Below are 15,254 nucleotides of genomic sequence, written 5' to 3' on the forward strand. Positions count from 1 at the left end.
TACCAGCATCATGTTATATAGTACAAAAGGTCTCTGTGTGATAAAACGGAGCCCATGAAGGTTCTCATTAGAACAAGGTACCACAATTTCACCAAAAATATGATTACTAGGAAAAAATTAGCAGAGGCATTTAACCAGTCTCTATTTTTCTGTCTCATTAAATCAGTTGCCACTGATGTCTAAATTTTGCTTCTCTCTACTACTCCACTGTGATTATAACATCTCCCCTGTAGACTGCTGCTATTTGCTAGTGAACCACCCGGCATTTATTTCACTTGCTTGCCAAGTGTGATCCTAACACTTTGATCACAAAGTGAATATGCTATCCTTTGCCTCCTTGGTAAAGTGTCAGCTCATTCCAAGTTTTCAGTTTGCTAAGATCTATAAGCACTTAAGTTATGGACTGAATGTGTGTGTCCCCCTCCAAATTCATATGTTGAAGCCCTAACCTCCAATGTAACGGTATTTAGAGGTGGGGCCATTGGGCAGTAATTAAGTTTGGTTGAGGTCGTGAGGGTGGGACCCCTATGATGGGATTAGTGTTCTTAAAGGAAGAGGATCTCTCTCTCTGCTTTGTGAGGATACAGAGAGAAGATGCTACACCACCAACAATGGAATATGCTGGCACTTTGATCTCAGACTTTCCAACATCCAGACCTGTGAGGAATAAATGTCTGTTTAAGGTACCCAAGTCTATGTATTTTGTTATAGCAGGCTAGGCAGACTAAGACAGCCTATATTATTTTTTCACAATGAAATTCCTAACGGGCTTTAATAATATGACTTGAGACATATTCCCATGGAAAATATTGCTTAGATATTGGTTGAAAAATATGTAATGAAGGAGACACTAAAGTGGTGTTTTTCACTTTCATCCCTTTGTTCAAATTTATAATGTGTTTTTCTTAATTATAAAAGTCACATAGGTAGAATTTGGGAAATACAGAAAAATATAAAGCCAGAAACTTTACAATATATAGTTTACTATATTGAGTTAAACACTTTATTTATTTCCTTAAAGTAATTATTAAATGCATATATAATACAAAGGTGTATATATATATGTATATACAAGTATATAGATATTATATATGCAAGTGAAAATTATATTTTATATATATTTTCTTTTTTTAATTAATATTTTATCATCTTATATATTCGTTGAAAACCAAAACTTTTGTGAGTACATTATTCCACCATATGGATGTACAATAACTTATCTAAGAATTCCAAATTAATGAAAACATTAAGGTTGGTTGGGTGTAATTGTTTAACAGGTATAGCATAAAAATTACACTTCAGCAGAAGATAATTTTTTCAACACATTGTTGAACTCTACTTAAATTTCAGGCCTCATTTATGTGAAATAAGTATAATTTTTACTTTATACATTTTTGCAAGTTGACATACATTAAATTGAATATATTTAGAGTAACGGATTCTTCTAAGCTCAGACTTATTTTGATGTATTTAAGTATGCCATGCAGTTATATTTCTCCTAAAGCATCGTGCTCTAATGCAGAATTTTCTTCTTTTCTATGTATTGTGCTTTTTTTCTGGACTGGGTTCTTCACCTCTTTTTAAGATGCTATAATTCTTTGTTACTTGGTTATTATGTAGAATGTATTCCTAGTCACCTTTCTATTCCTTTTCATCTTGCTCGTGATAAACTTGGTGAGCCACATCCAGGACGATGATGATCATCATCACCATGAGGATAATAACAATGCCATCAATGTGATTCTCTGACTCTCTTTCTGGCTTACCCAATATCTGTAGGTTTTCCCCTAAAGATTGCAGATTCCATTTCACTGTTGGGTGTCCTAGGACCTGGTAAAGAGACGGCAGTGGAAAAGAAATGATGGTTGAGGCTGAGGGCTACGTTTGTCCAATGTTTAAAAGTCATTGCCTTTTTCCTTTCCAGTTTTCTCTTTGTTTCTGGCAAGGTGGTAAGTATGGTCCAGTTACTCCACGGTTGGAAATGTAAGTCATCATCCCTTTTTAACCAGTTTGCTATGTGTTAGGATGGGTTAGCCCATTTTGTTTTTCGTCAAAATATTATTTGATATTCATGCTCTTTGATTTTCCTTATAAATCCCAGAATCAACTTATCCATATCTGCAACATCCTTCTTGATCTTTTTATTAAATTCAGATATTAATGTGAAAGAGAATTGTTTTTTATGATATTGAATCTTTTGTTTGTAAAATGCTATTTCTCTCCTCCTATTTTAGTTTTCCTTAGTGTCTTACAGTATAGTTTTCTAATTTTATCCATAAAAGTCTTGCTCATCTTCTCTTAGAATTATTAGTTTCTTTATATTTCTGTTGCCATTGTAAATAATATTTACTTCTTTACAATGTCTTCTATAAACCTGCTTCTGGAGTATAAGACAGCATTTTATTTTTGCATAGTGATGCTATTCTTGGAAATTTACTGAATTTTCTTATTTATTTAAACATATCTTATTGAGTACATATAATGATGTCTGTGTTTTTTCCATTCCAATCTTTATGTCTTTTGTGTGTGTGTGTGTGTGTGTGTGTGTGTGCGTGTGAAGAGGTGATGCCAGGCAACATCCATTTATCCCCTTATATTAAGGAGAATACTTTTTTTTCACCATTAAATATTATGTTACTTGAGATTTCTCATAGACAGCACTTGTGCTATAGAATTATTTACTTTTATTTTTTTACTGGTGGCTATAAAATCATTCAAATTAATTGCTGCATCCACTGAGATGATCATATGGTTTCATTATTTAAACTGTTAATATGATTACCTTTCTTATTTTCTAATGTTAACCCTTTCATTCCTAAACTGTACCTCACTTGATTCTAATGCATTGTAAAGATATTAGAGGATTTTTAAATTTTTGATTGCATCATATTCATTATATTAGCCTATAATTACATGTATTGTCTTGGCTAGGTTTGGTTTCAAGATTATATCAGCCTTTTAAATAGGTTTGGAGAATTCTTTTTTAAAGAATAGTTCATATAAGATATACATATAAACTGTTCTGGAAAGTTGAGAGGAACCGACCACTAAAACAAAGGGCCTTGTGTGTGTGTATTATTTTTTATTGTTGCAAATTTTTACAAGTTATTTTAGTTATAATTACATATTCTATTTCCTTTCATATCAGTTTGGTAAAGCTGTGTTTTCCTTGGAAATTATTCAAATTTTTAATTTTATTGGCATAAATTTTTTACTTTAAATTTTAAATATGTTGTATGTATCTGATATAAATGCCAATTTTTTATATTTTGCATACCCTTAATTATTTATTTATACTTTCTCTTCATCAGTTTTGACAAGATTTTATTATTGTTGATTCTCTCTATAATGCCTTTAAGTGTTTTCTTTAGAATTTTTGTGCTTATATTTTTTATTTCTTTTGTCTCTTTTCCTTTGGTGTGATCTGTTGCTATTTTTCTAACTTTTTAAGTGGAACCTCAGAAAATCACTCTAGGTGTTTCAATGAGATAAAATTTAATTCAAGAATTAGTGCTATTTTAATGATTATGACTATGATTAACACCAATCATAATTTCAGTTTTCTTTTAATCTCTGTTCCCATAAACTTTCCGCTTACATTCTTCAAAGTTCAGCATTGGATTTTCGTTGATGTTTAATTAATTTTATATAGAATTTTTAGGTGATTAGTAGCAAAAGCAAATTAATTTTTCAGTTCATCTGGCTCACGTATTGCCAGAGATGTAAGTCTCAGTTTACCATTTAGCCCTCTCCAATTATGCTTTTTCCATTACAACTCAACCAACATGCTCAAGTCTAATGAATATTGTTATTTCCTCAATAATATTCAACAGAGCCTTGATCACTATATTTCCACATCTCAGAACACTCACTCTATTGGTCTCCACAACACCACAATATGTTGGTTTTTGTTGTATCTTCTCTCCACATCTACATGTAATTGCTGTTCGGTAGTTACTCCTGAAGCTTTTTTCCACCTCTTGCTACACTTTTTTTTTTTGCTGAGCAAGATTGGCTCTGGGCTAACATCCATTCCCGCCGTCTTCTATTTCATGTGGGACTTCTGCCACAGCATGGCTTGATAAGCAATGTGTAGGTCCGTGCTCGGGATCAGAACCTACAAACCCCGGCCACCAAAGCAGAGCATGCAAACTAAACCACTATGCCACCAGGCTGGCCCCTGCTACACTTATTTTTAATTGAGCTTACCTATGCAAATGGCTAAAAATATATCTAATAATTCTTAAATTTGTACCTTTAGACGGGTCTTATCTTCTGTATTCCAGAATTATCAAGCCAATACCTCCCTAGACATTGTCATTTGGATCCCTACTGTATCACTGCCTATGCCAGGTGACTTACTATTTTTCTTATTTTCCCTAAATGACCCTTGTGTCCATTCTTTATTCTTGAAGTTTAGTGAATTTCCAAAGTATATCTTGGTTCTATTATTTATATTTCTTGTTTTTTCTGCCTTTGGGCCACATATTCTAGTATTCAGTCAGTGATTTCAGAAAGACTTCCTTCAATTATTAAGTAATTAACTTTAAATTTGCATAAAATCCTGTCACTTTACTCAAAGGTGCTTAAGTAACACGTGTGTGGTTAATTGCTTGGCAGGAAAAATCCCAAATTATTTGCTCTGATAGTTTCAGGGCAAGGATTTATGCCCATTTTCAGAGTACATGGGCTGTTATGGTAGAATTGTTGGAACATTCTAAGCCATGGTTTTGTGTTCATGGAGGCTGCTAGAATACCATGCGAATGATTAGCCCCATTCAAAAGTACAATGTTCTTTATGGAAGGAATAACATTAGAATTCAGCGCTGGAATATTAAAAATAGTATTCTACTCATTTTAAAGCTGAACACATTGCTAAGCTTAGGATTTCAGTCAAATTTGCACAGCATAATCACAGGCCTTTTACAAGATCGTCATTTGAACTAATTCATTAGCCTCATCCAAATTAGCCCAATTGTTTATAAGGTATTAAATGCACTACAAAGCCTAACATGTTTGTTATACTCCATAATCATAGCACCTGTTAAACAGCCCACCGCAGCTGTACTTTTAGCAGATTACAGGCCATTAGGCAAGTTATACAGTATCTTCCTTTTATAACCTAATTTCTTTTCTTTTGCATGAGACTTTCCGGATCATAAAATGAGAACTTTTTCATAGCCCTTCACTGATTGAGATGAGGAGAATGATTTTAAAATTATTAGGATGCTCAGATACAACTTGCAAATGCTATAGTAAGATGCAGTGGTTAAATATTTCATTAAGTTTTAATCCAATTTAAGATTGTTTTCTTCCCCTTGGGACTAAATGTCCGTAGATTCATCATGCTCTTTTTGGAACAATCTTTTGAATAAAAGTTAAGAGTAAACTAAGGAGTCAAGAAACACAAAGACCCATATTAAAAGACTTTTTCAGGGTCCAGACAGTTGCCAAATGGAAGAAACATCTGGCATGTATTTTATTCCCTCATTAATTTTTTAAGCATTTGCAGGTTGTCTAAGTCATCCAAACCCTCTTGTGTATGCAGGCACATACACACAAAATTACTTTTAGTGTAATAAAGAATATAAAATAGCTGAGGCAATTTTTTCATTTATTCACGATTCAATAGGATCCCAGAAGCTTTAGGCCTTCTGCTGGGTACTGGAAACAGAGCAGTGAGGAAATCTAGCTCGTCCAACTTTCTCCTGCTCTCATGGAGCTTACAGTTGCCTGGGGAGGACAGACTTTAACCAAATGTATCAGAAAAACAAACAACAGCAACAACATTATACACATGCACACAAACACACATACACACATATGTGTGTGTGTATATTATATTACATATATACATTATCAATCTGTGAAGTAAAAATGTTCATTTGTACACACACACCCAAAAACCAAGAGGATTATAGGAATTACAGATGCTGTGGCTCACCACAATCCTGAAAAAGTAATATTTTCATGGAAATCTAGTGTTAAATAGGTGACATGGGAGTAGGATATGTGGAGTAGTGAGGAAATTATTCTGTATTCTTCTGTAGTATTATGCTGGGGGAAAGAATCACAGGTGCAGAAATTCTGTGGTAAGGGTTGTGCAGGAAGCACTTGGAAAATTGAAAGAAGGCCAGTCTGGGGGAAACAAAAAACAAGAGGAAAGATTGCAATAGATGAGTCTGCAGTTCCTCAGGGACCAGCTTTTTTAGCACTTTGGAACCCATGTTGTTTTTTGGTCTTAATCCTAGGTGCAATGGAAAAACAGCTCATGTTGTTAAACAAGGGAGTCATTCAATTAAATTTGCATTGAGATCTTCTTTGGTTGCTGTATGGAGAATGGAAGTAGAGGAGAGAAAGTGGAGTGTAATAAATGTATATAGTCATAGGACCAGGCCAAAGATCTCACTCTACTACAAACTTCCAGTTAAAGAATCAATTCCTACTTCGTCAGCCCTGAAGTTTCCATACTATTTTTAAGGTAGAGTTCTTTCTGTCATCCTTACATTAAAATGAAACAAGTAAGACCCATTGGAAAATGGCACTGTGGGAGTGAATCAGAATGTAAATTATCAAAGAGCGTTTACAACATACTATACCATTTGGAGTATTAGAGGTGTCAATAAATCACAGCTGTCTTCCTTGACTGGGTTTGTAACAGAGAGATTGATAAAGGAGCCTGGCAGAAGGTGGTCATGATATCACCTTTCTTATTGGTGAAGCCATAGGGGAAGTCGTGGCTTAGCCCTAGCCCAATAGCTTAGGGAAACTGCACTCAAAAGTGAATAATTACAATTACTGTGTTAAAGGCAAGGCTGGAATCACCAAGCGGGGTGGGAAGTGGCTGGACTTGTAAAAGTTAAACGAGGGAAGTAGCAAGAACATATGCTCTGCAGACAGATACCAGAACAGAAGAAGGACTAGGAAGACTAGGAAGGGGTTCAGCCATGTTCCTTAGTCTTTCTCTTTGAAACTCACCTATCAGATGAGATATTCCTCTTTCCGTAGAGTGAATCGGTGGAGAGAGGATTGCTATTCTAATGGAGCACTCTCAACGCTGAAAAAAAATGAATGGAAAAATAAGGTTCTACCTCAGTTTGTCTTTTTCATAATTTATTGCTCTTAGCTACTAACCAGGGTCTAGCTCTTCCTCTCTGTGAAGATCAGCAGTTTCTTAGGGACGTCCTAGCCCACTTTCATAAGGCCAGTTCCTAATAACAAAGAGCCATCCTTCGAGAATGGTAGTGTGCGTGGGCAGTATACCTTTTGTGTTCAGAGAGTAAGAAGTGCTTCCAAAGAGTAGTTAAATGAATTTCAACGCTCTTTGAACAAAAAGATGAAATATTACTCACATTCTGTTTCTTTGCCCCAGTCATACTCAATCATATTGTCTAGTATAGTTCATCAAAAATTCTAGAATGACACTAAAAGAATGTAAAAATTTCAATAATAAAATGTCAATTATATGGAGATAACCAAAATCTGACTCTTTCTTTACAAAATCCCCAGAAAAATGAAAGTAAAAAGATTAAATCCCCTTATAAATTAAAGTCAAAAGATGAAAGAGATTATGTTGAAAATAAAACTGTTTTATTATGACGTGTTAAAGTATTTGCTAGTGCCATCAAGAGGATTCTGACCCCTAGTGACCCTGTATACAGCAGAGCAGAACACTGCCCAGTCTTTTTGTGCCATCCTCTCACCTTCTGTTGCTATATCAGATAATGCTCCACTGCCATTCAGGTTTTCATGGCCAATATTTTCAGAAGTGGGTGGCCAGGTCCTTCTTCCTAGTCTGTCTTAGTCTGGAAGCTTCCCTGAAACCTGTCCATTATGGTTGACCCTGCTGGTATTTGAAATACCAGCGGCATAGTTTTCAGCATCACAGCACCACACAGCTGCCACAGTTTGACAACCTACAGGCAAGTGGTGTGGTTCCTTAACCAGGACACGAACTAGGCCCGCAGTGGTGAGAGCACCAGATCTTAACCACTGGACCACCAGGGCTGGCATTAAAGTATACATTCCTAAATTCTTTACTTTAAATAATGTAAAATCCAAAGAAATGAAATTGTCCCTAATTTCTTATTATGTTAAATTTCATCAAAAATAATACCTGGGTGGAATTGAGCATATGCTTTAACTAATATGACCTAGGCTCACTAGGAAGAGGTCCTTTAGGATCCCAAAAGTGGTAATGAGCTCAATAAAAAACAAAAACGCAATAAACGGGGAAAAGACACAATCACAAAGGGAAAACGTATATGAATGATCAGTAAGATATAGATATAAGTAGTCATCAGAGAAATGCAGATTAAAACCAATTTTCATGATCCCCATTCTTAAATAGCTCAGTTAAAAGAATATATTTAATTATGAAAAACTAAAAGTCCCCAACCAACTAAATTTATTTTTTTTACATGTCATTCTTCAGCCTACAGTGCACTTAGTTCAGGCAAAATTATTTTTCCAAAACAGTACTTTATGTTGTCAAACCCCATACCAAAGACCCAGTGGTACCTAAATTGATGAGGGTTAGACAATGCCAGTCTACCAGATTCCAGCCTCAACAGAAAGCCAGATAACCAACATCTGAACAGATGCCTCTGAGTCTTGTGATAAAGAACCTATTGAAAACCAGTTTATTTGCCATATGGTCTCTAAGGCATTGCTTTTTTTTGGGAGGAAGATTGGCCCTTGACTAACATCCTTGCCCATCTTCTTCTACTTTATATGCACGCATGGCTTGACAAGCAGTGCATCGGTACGAGCCTGGGATCTGAACCTGCGAACCCCGGAAGCGGAGCGCAGGCACTTAACTGCTATACCACCAGCTGGCCCCTAAGGCATTGCTTTTTTAAGCATTCTCTTTTGCTTTTTTCTTTCTTTTTTTTTCTTGGAACCTACTTCTCAAGTTAGGTTCTTTTTCCCCTCTTTTAATGTAGGCTAGTACCACTTGTTAGAATCCAATGTTTTATTTCTTTTTCCTCTGCCTTGATTTTTGGTTAGGTCATTTGTTTTTGTTTTGTTTTGTTTTTGTTTTTGTTTTCCTATAAAGATTTGATTGGTTGGTTTCCCATTATGAAAGATGTAAAATCTTGTCATCTGGTTCAGGTTCAATTCTTTGAGATTAATAATCCAGCCCAGAAGGTATTCTGCCATTAGAATAATATCCGATCTAGGTCTAAATTTCATTTATCATTGTTCTGCCTAACTGTCTTTTAATGTCTCATCTGTACTGTTCTTTACCCAATAATCCCATTTTCCTATATTTCTCAGTCATGTTACCTCAGATCATACACAGTACTTGCACGCCTATTCAAATAACTCCACAAGGCTCTTTATCAAGATGCTGATCTTCCTGATTTTTCTCTTTAAATCTCTTAGAAGTTTCTGCTATCAATTGGTATAACTGTGTTGATCCTTAAGGTGTGGTTTGCCAATTGCCTTTACTGTGGATTTTTTCTGTGACAATTGCACTTTTTAAAAATGAATTTAATTGAATTATAAATTACCTATAAAAGCACTCATAAAATATCTTTAATAAACTGCACAAACATTAAGTGTACAGATAGATGTGTTTTGGCATATATATGTTCTTGTGTACCATGTAACCACGACATTACTCAATATATAGAATACATCAAATGCCTTGGACAGTTCCCTCAAGGTTCTTAACACAGGACAATTACTGATCTGATGTTTATGACCATAGATTAGTTTGCCTGTTCTAAAGTTTCATGTAAGTCAAATAAGGCAGTAGGTATTCTTTTGTATCTGGTTTCATTCACTCAACATAATGTCTAGAGATTGATCAGGTTGACTGTATCAGTAATTTGTTTATTTCTATTATTAATTAGTACAGTATTTCATTGTACAAATATAGCATAATTGTTAAACATTTGACTTGCTGATGGATATTTGAACTGTTTCCATTGTTTTGCTATTATGAAGAAAACCGTCTATAACATTTTTGTTTAAATATTTTTTTGTGTGTATATTTTTATTAATCTTTGGTAAATAACCAGGAGTGGAGTTGCTAGATACCTAGGTAGATGTATATTTAACTGTATAAGAAACTGTTTAAATACAAACAGTTTAATTTCCAATGTGGTTGCACTGTATTATACTCTAATCAATAATTGATAAACTTTCTAGTTGTTCTAAGTTCTTACCAACATTTGGTGTATTAATCTTTTAAATTTTAGCCATTCTTGCAAGCATGCAAGGTTTTTAATCTGCATTTCCCCAATGACTACTTATTTGCTTATTGACCTACGTCTCGTTCATCATTCATATAGTACTTTTTCCCTTTGTGACTGTGTCTGTTCAAGCGTTTTCCTCATTTATTGTTTATTATTGTATTTGTTTATTATTGAGCTCTTTATTTAGTCTAGATTCAATTATTTTTTCAGATACATGTATTGCAAATATTTCCTCCTAGTTTGTGTCTTGCTTCTTCATTTTATTAATGGTGTTTATCCAGAGCAGACATTTGTAATTTGATGAGTCCAAGTTATCATCTTAATTTTATGGTTAATGCTTTTTGTGTCCTTTCTAATAAACATTTCCCTACCCCATGATTTTGAAGATATTCTTCTGTGTTTTCTTCTAGAAGTTTTCATATATATATTGAATGGCATTATATTAATATATACTTTAAATATACCTTAGATCAAGTGTCCTGAAAAAAACATTTTGAGATAGATGTTTGTACACAGAAAGTTTTATTAGAGAATCCTCTTAAGCATAATACTTATAAAGGATGAGAGGATCTCTGGAGCTGGGATCCAGAAAGCAAGGGAACTTGGCTTTAAACACCAGGATTGATCAGTAATTAGATGCAAGCCGCCCCATGGGAAGGATGAAACTTTGGCAGAACTGTGTCTCCGGCCAAGAGCAATTTTCACAGAGAAATTCAGCTTTGAGCCTGAGTAGATCCATGGGCCATAGTTTGTTGACTCCTGATCAGGGTATTCTAGGTATAGTATCATATCATTTGCAAGTAGAGATATTTTAACTCTTTCGTCACCAACTCTAATAACTCTCTTTGATTTATCCTGCCTAATTGCATTGGTGACATATACAATCACGTTAAGAAAATATCCCTTAATTTGTATTTTCTTGAGTTTTTAAAATCACTAATGGCTGTTGGCTTTTGTCAGAAGAATTTTTTCTGTTTCATTGAGGTAATTAAAGTATTTTATTATTTAGATCTATTAATATAGTGTATTAATATTAAAGATCTCCCTAGAATTGAACCAATCTTGTGTTTCTGGGGTAAATTCCACTTGGTCATGATGAAGTTTTTCTCAGTAAACTAATTTTTAAGAAGTAAACACAGAAAAGAAAGTTTAGAGAATTTCCATAGAATAAACAACTAAAATAAAAACAAAATTAAATAAACAAAGAATGAAACAAAAATAACGATGAAAGTAGGTTGATTTATGCTTGCTAAGGAATTGTTTATAGTTTTAAACTAATTCATGCCATAGAAGTAAGTCAAATAGTTTTATGACAATTTTCAAAAGAAAGCTGTGCTACTTGTTTTAGAAAATATTTATCCACCCTGCCTCCGCCTACTGTGCACGGAGTAAGTATCATGTGCAAGAAAATCCAAGAGTTAACTGATTTGGTAGTGTATGGAATTTAATAAAATAAATAGTATTTTTACTTTTCTATGTGATGATACTATGTACCCTCCACATGATGTGATGTGACTGGCACTTTACCTTTGCGATCTTCCTCTCAAACTCCATAACCACTGTCTAATCACGAGATAACTTCAGACAATCCAATATTGGGACATTCTACCAAGTCCCTGACCTGTAGTCCTCAAAACTTGCAAGGTGATCAAAATCAAGAAACATCTGAGAAACTGTCACAATCTAGAGGAGCCTGAGGAGATAGGATGACTGAATAAAATGCAAGATACTGGATGAGATCCTGGGACAGAAAAAGTTCATTAGGTAAAAAGTAAAAAAAAAAAAAAAAAAAAAAATCCCAGATAAAGTATGTACTTTGGTTAATAACAATTTCTCAATATTCGTTCATTACTTGGTACAAACGCATCATATAAATGTAAGGTACTAATAATAGGGGAAACTGGGTATGCGGGTATGTGGAAACTCTCTGTACTATATTTGTAACTTTTCTGTAAAACTAAAACTATTCTAATATAAATGTTTACATAAAAAATTTATAGTGATTTTTAATTGTTTCTTTCTATTCTAAGTATATACTTAAAGGAATCCAGATATAGTTCACCAAATGCGATTCTTTGTAAGTGTAATCCTAAAAGTAGCATAGTAAGCCTCTGCCTATAACTGCTATTTTGTTGTTATATTTACCCCTTTTAAGCATTTCATGTGGTTCCTTGAGTTATAATTAGATCTATTAGTCATTTTTGTATTGTGCAGCATTTTTTATGGCTGTTGTTCATGCACATGCTGATAAAGACCATATAAAAATAGCCTATTAAAATATTAAAGCAAGTTATCCTTCATTTACAATTGCAGTTTTTAGATGGCTTTGGGGTATCTTGTCCTCTTTGGCAGTCATTCCAGTACTCAATACATAGAACTCTACTATTTTCACAAGCATCAAAACCTAATTAAGAAAAAGCAAGATAATGAGGCTTATTTTTCTTTATGTAATAGAGAAAAAATACTAACAAACAAAAAGCATTTTCAAAAGTTTAAAGCAAATGTCTCCTCCAAAACTCCATATGCACCTAAAGATCCATTTCACATGTATACATCTGTTCACTGTTCTCTAAATAAACATTACCCATTACTTTGTGGCTAATTTTTTAAACAGTTTAATTGAGGTATAATTGAAAAATAATAAATTGTGTATGTTTAAAGTGTACAATTGAATGTTTTGAGGTATGTGTGTGTGTGAAATCATCCCATCACCACAATCAAGATAGTGAACATATCCATCATACTAACAGTATCCTGATGCCACTTTGCAATCCCTCCTGCCCTTCAAGCACATCCCTCATTCCTAAGCAAACATCTACTGATCTTCCTTCTGTCACTATAGATGAGATTACATTATCTAGAATTTCGTAGAAACTGAATAATACAGTATATTATCCTTTTGGTCTGTCCTTTCTATGCCACACAATTATTTTGAGATTCATCCATTTTATCACATGTCTCAATAGTTCATTCCTTTATATTGCTGAATAGTATCCTATTGTATGGATATACCGAATTTGTTTTTCCATTCATCTGTCGATGGATATTTGTGTTGTTTTCAATTTTTAGCTAACGAATTGGTATGGACATTTACATACAAGTCTTTGTGTGGCCATATATTCCTTTCTTTCTAGGAATGAATGGCTGGATTATAGAGTAGGCACATGTTTAACTTTAAAAATCTATCAAACTATTTTGCAAAGTGATTGTATCTTTTTCATCCTTAATTAAAGTATTTATTTAAAAAATAAAGTGCATAGGTTATACAAACCCGCAAGTAATAATGAAAATATAGAGTAACAATATAAAAGTAGGTGGGCCATGTTTATGCCTACTTAGTATACCCTTGAAATTGGCATTTCCCAAATGAACTTTTTGACTTCTCATTGTAAATTCCTAACTACAAAGTTTTCTAGTAGTCAAATATCTTCAAGTGGTCAAATTAGCTTCTCAAAACTCATAAGGTGACTAAATTGGTAAAAATCTAGGACATCGGTGGTTAGAGTTCATCGTATTATATATTCGGCAATTTTTTTAATTACACTAAGAGAAGGGCAAGCTGTCTGGATGTCTGAGGTCCATAAAAGTATTTCTGGGCTTGAAATTTATTTTCTTTCTAATATTTAAATCTAATACTTCTTATATGACCACATGATCACTCAGTCTTCTATTTCAATCAGATTATCTGACAGAATAATTACTAGACATTAACTAAAAGAAACAAGGTATATATGCAGGTTTTTTCTCCTATGTCAAATTACCTCAAGGTAAATGTGGGAAGGAAATAATATAGTATAAACCATTTCTAAGAAGTTTGTCCTAGTTCTTTCATATATGAGCTTACTAAATTAATAAAGACTTAGATATTTTCTTTTTGTGCTATGTTTGATTATTAGTACATTCAGTGTGAAAAAGCTACAGTTTTGATTCCAACAATAATAATATTATTGCAGTTTTAAAATTTTAACTTAAACATTTATGTTTTTTATAATTTAGACAGTGATGCTTTTTGCAGAAGAATTTGGGGAGGGGGACGGGCTATGAATCTCTGCTTAACGTTGGGATGGTAAAACTCCACTGACACATAGCTATAAAAGTATGTGGAATATTATTTTAACGAATAGAGCCATGAACACAGCTTAGACTATTTATGGGGTAACATTTTTTTAAGTCACACTAACAATTTAAACTTAAACTTCCCATCATTTGATTGAAATCACATTTTTCCATGCTTTGCATAAATTTTTGCAACATAGTCTTGTTTTGCTTTTATTCCTTCTTTGTGCCATTGTGTTTGTTTTTGGTCTTCTGGTGTACAGTAATTTAAGGAACTTGGCCAAAAGGAGAAAGTGGCCTGAGAAAATTTCTACTAATATTTACCTGACACAACAGTGTCTTCTTTTGTTCTTGGGTGAATATATGCATAAGCAATTTGGATAAAAATAAAAACAAGTAAATAAAAAATTATAAAATATTTATTTCAAATGATTTAAAACCCCAAATTACTCATTAAACCCTAGTAGAGTACGTGGCATGAAATTACATTGGTGAAAATGTCATGTTAGTAATGAATGTGTTGACATACAAGGGAGCAAGTGCAGTTTATGTTAGAACATGCTCTCCTTCAAATCATCTAGGCTACCACAAGGACTTCACTGAAATTTAATGGACTCAAAATTTATGTCATGTTTTTCAATGAGTATAAAAATGCTTTAATGATTTTGGTGATAATTACACGTTAGTGTCAACCAGGCTGTTTCCATTTTCCTCTCTATGAATTCTTAAAGAACTGATTCAATACAACATGAAAATACTTCAGCCTCTCCGTTCTTAGTGTTGCTTAATATTATTTTTACAGACAAATATCTCATTCTGCTAAAGAACCATTTTTTCAGTTACTATAACATCATTGAGGACTTCCTAATATGATGACCCATAATCAAACAAGAGATATATTCTGCCCTGGCCATTCCATTTTAATTATCCTCCTTTTCATCTTTTTCCTTTCCCCAGGATAATAACATTATGTGTCTTGGATGATAACTCCAA

At 33.6% G+C, this 15,254-nt stretch overlaps 1 long non-coding RNA gene across 1 annotated transcript in view; it reads right to left on the reverse strand.

Moving 5' to 3' along the window:
• The window catches only part of LOC131410927 (uncharacterized), a 78,897-nt gene that overhangs the window by 42,579 nt on the left and 21,064 nt on the right, over positions 1 to 15,254 (reverse strand). Inside the window, exon 2 of the long non-coding RNA XR_009221436.1 lies at positions 6,979 to 7,057. This is a non-coding gene — a long non-coding RNA (uncharacterized LOC131410927). The remainder of the gene's footprint in view (positions 1 to 6,978; positions 7,058 to 15,254) is intronic.

The sequence above is a fragment of the Diceros bicornis genome, chromosome 10 (assembly GCF_020826845.1).
Source record: "Diceros bicornis minor isolate mBicDic1 chromosome 10, mDicBic1.mat.cur, whole genome shotgun sequence".
NCBI lineage: Eukaryota > Metazoa > Chordata > Mammalia > Perissodactyla > Rhinocerotidae > Diceros > Diceros bicornis.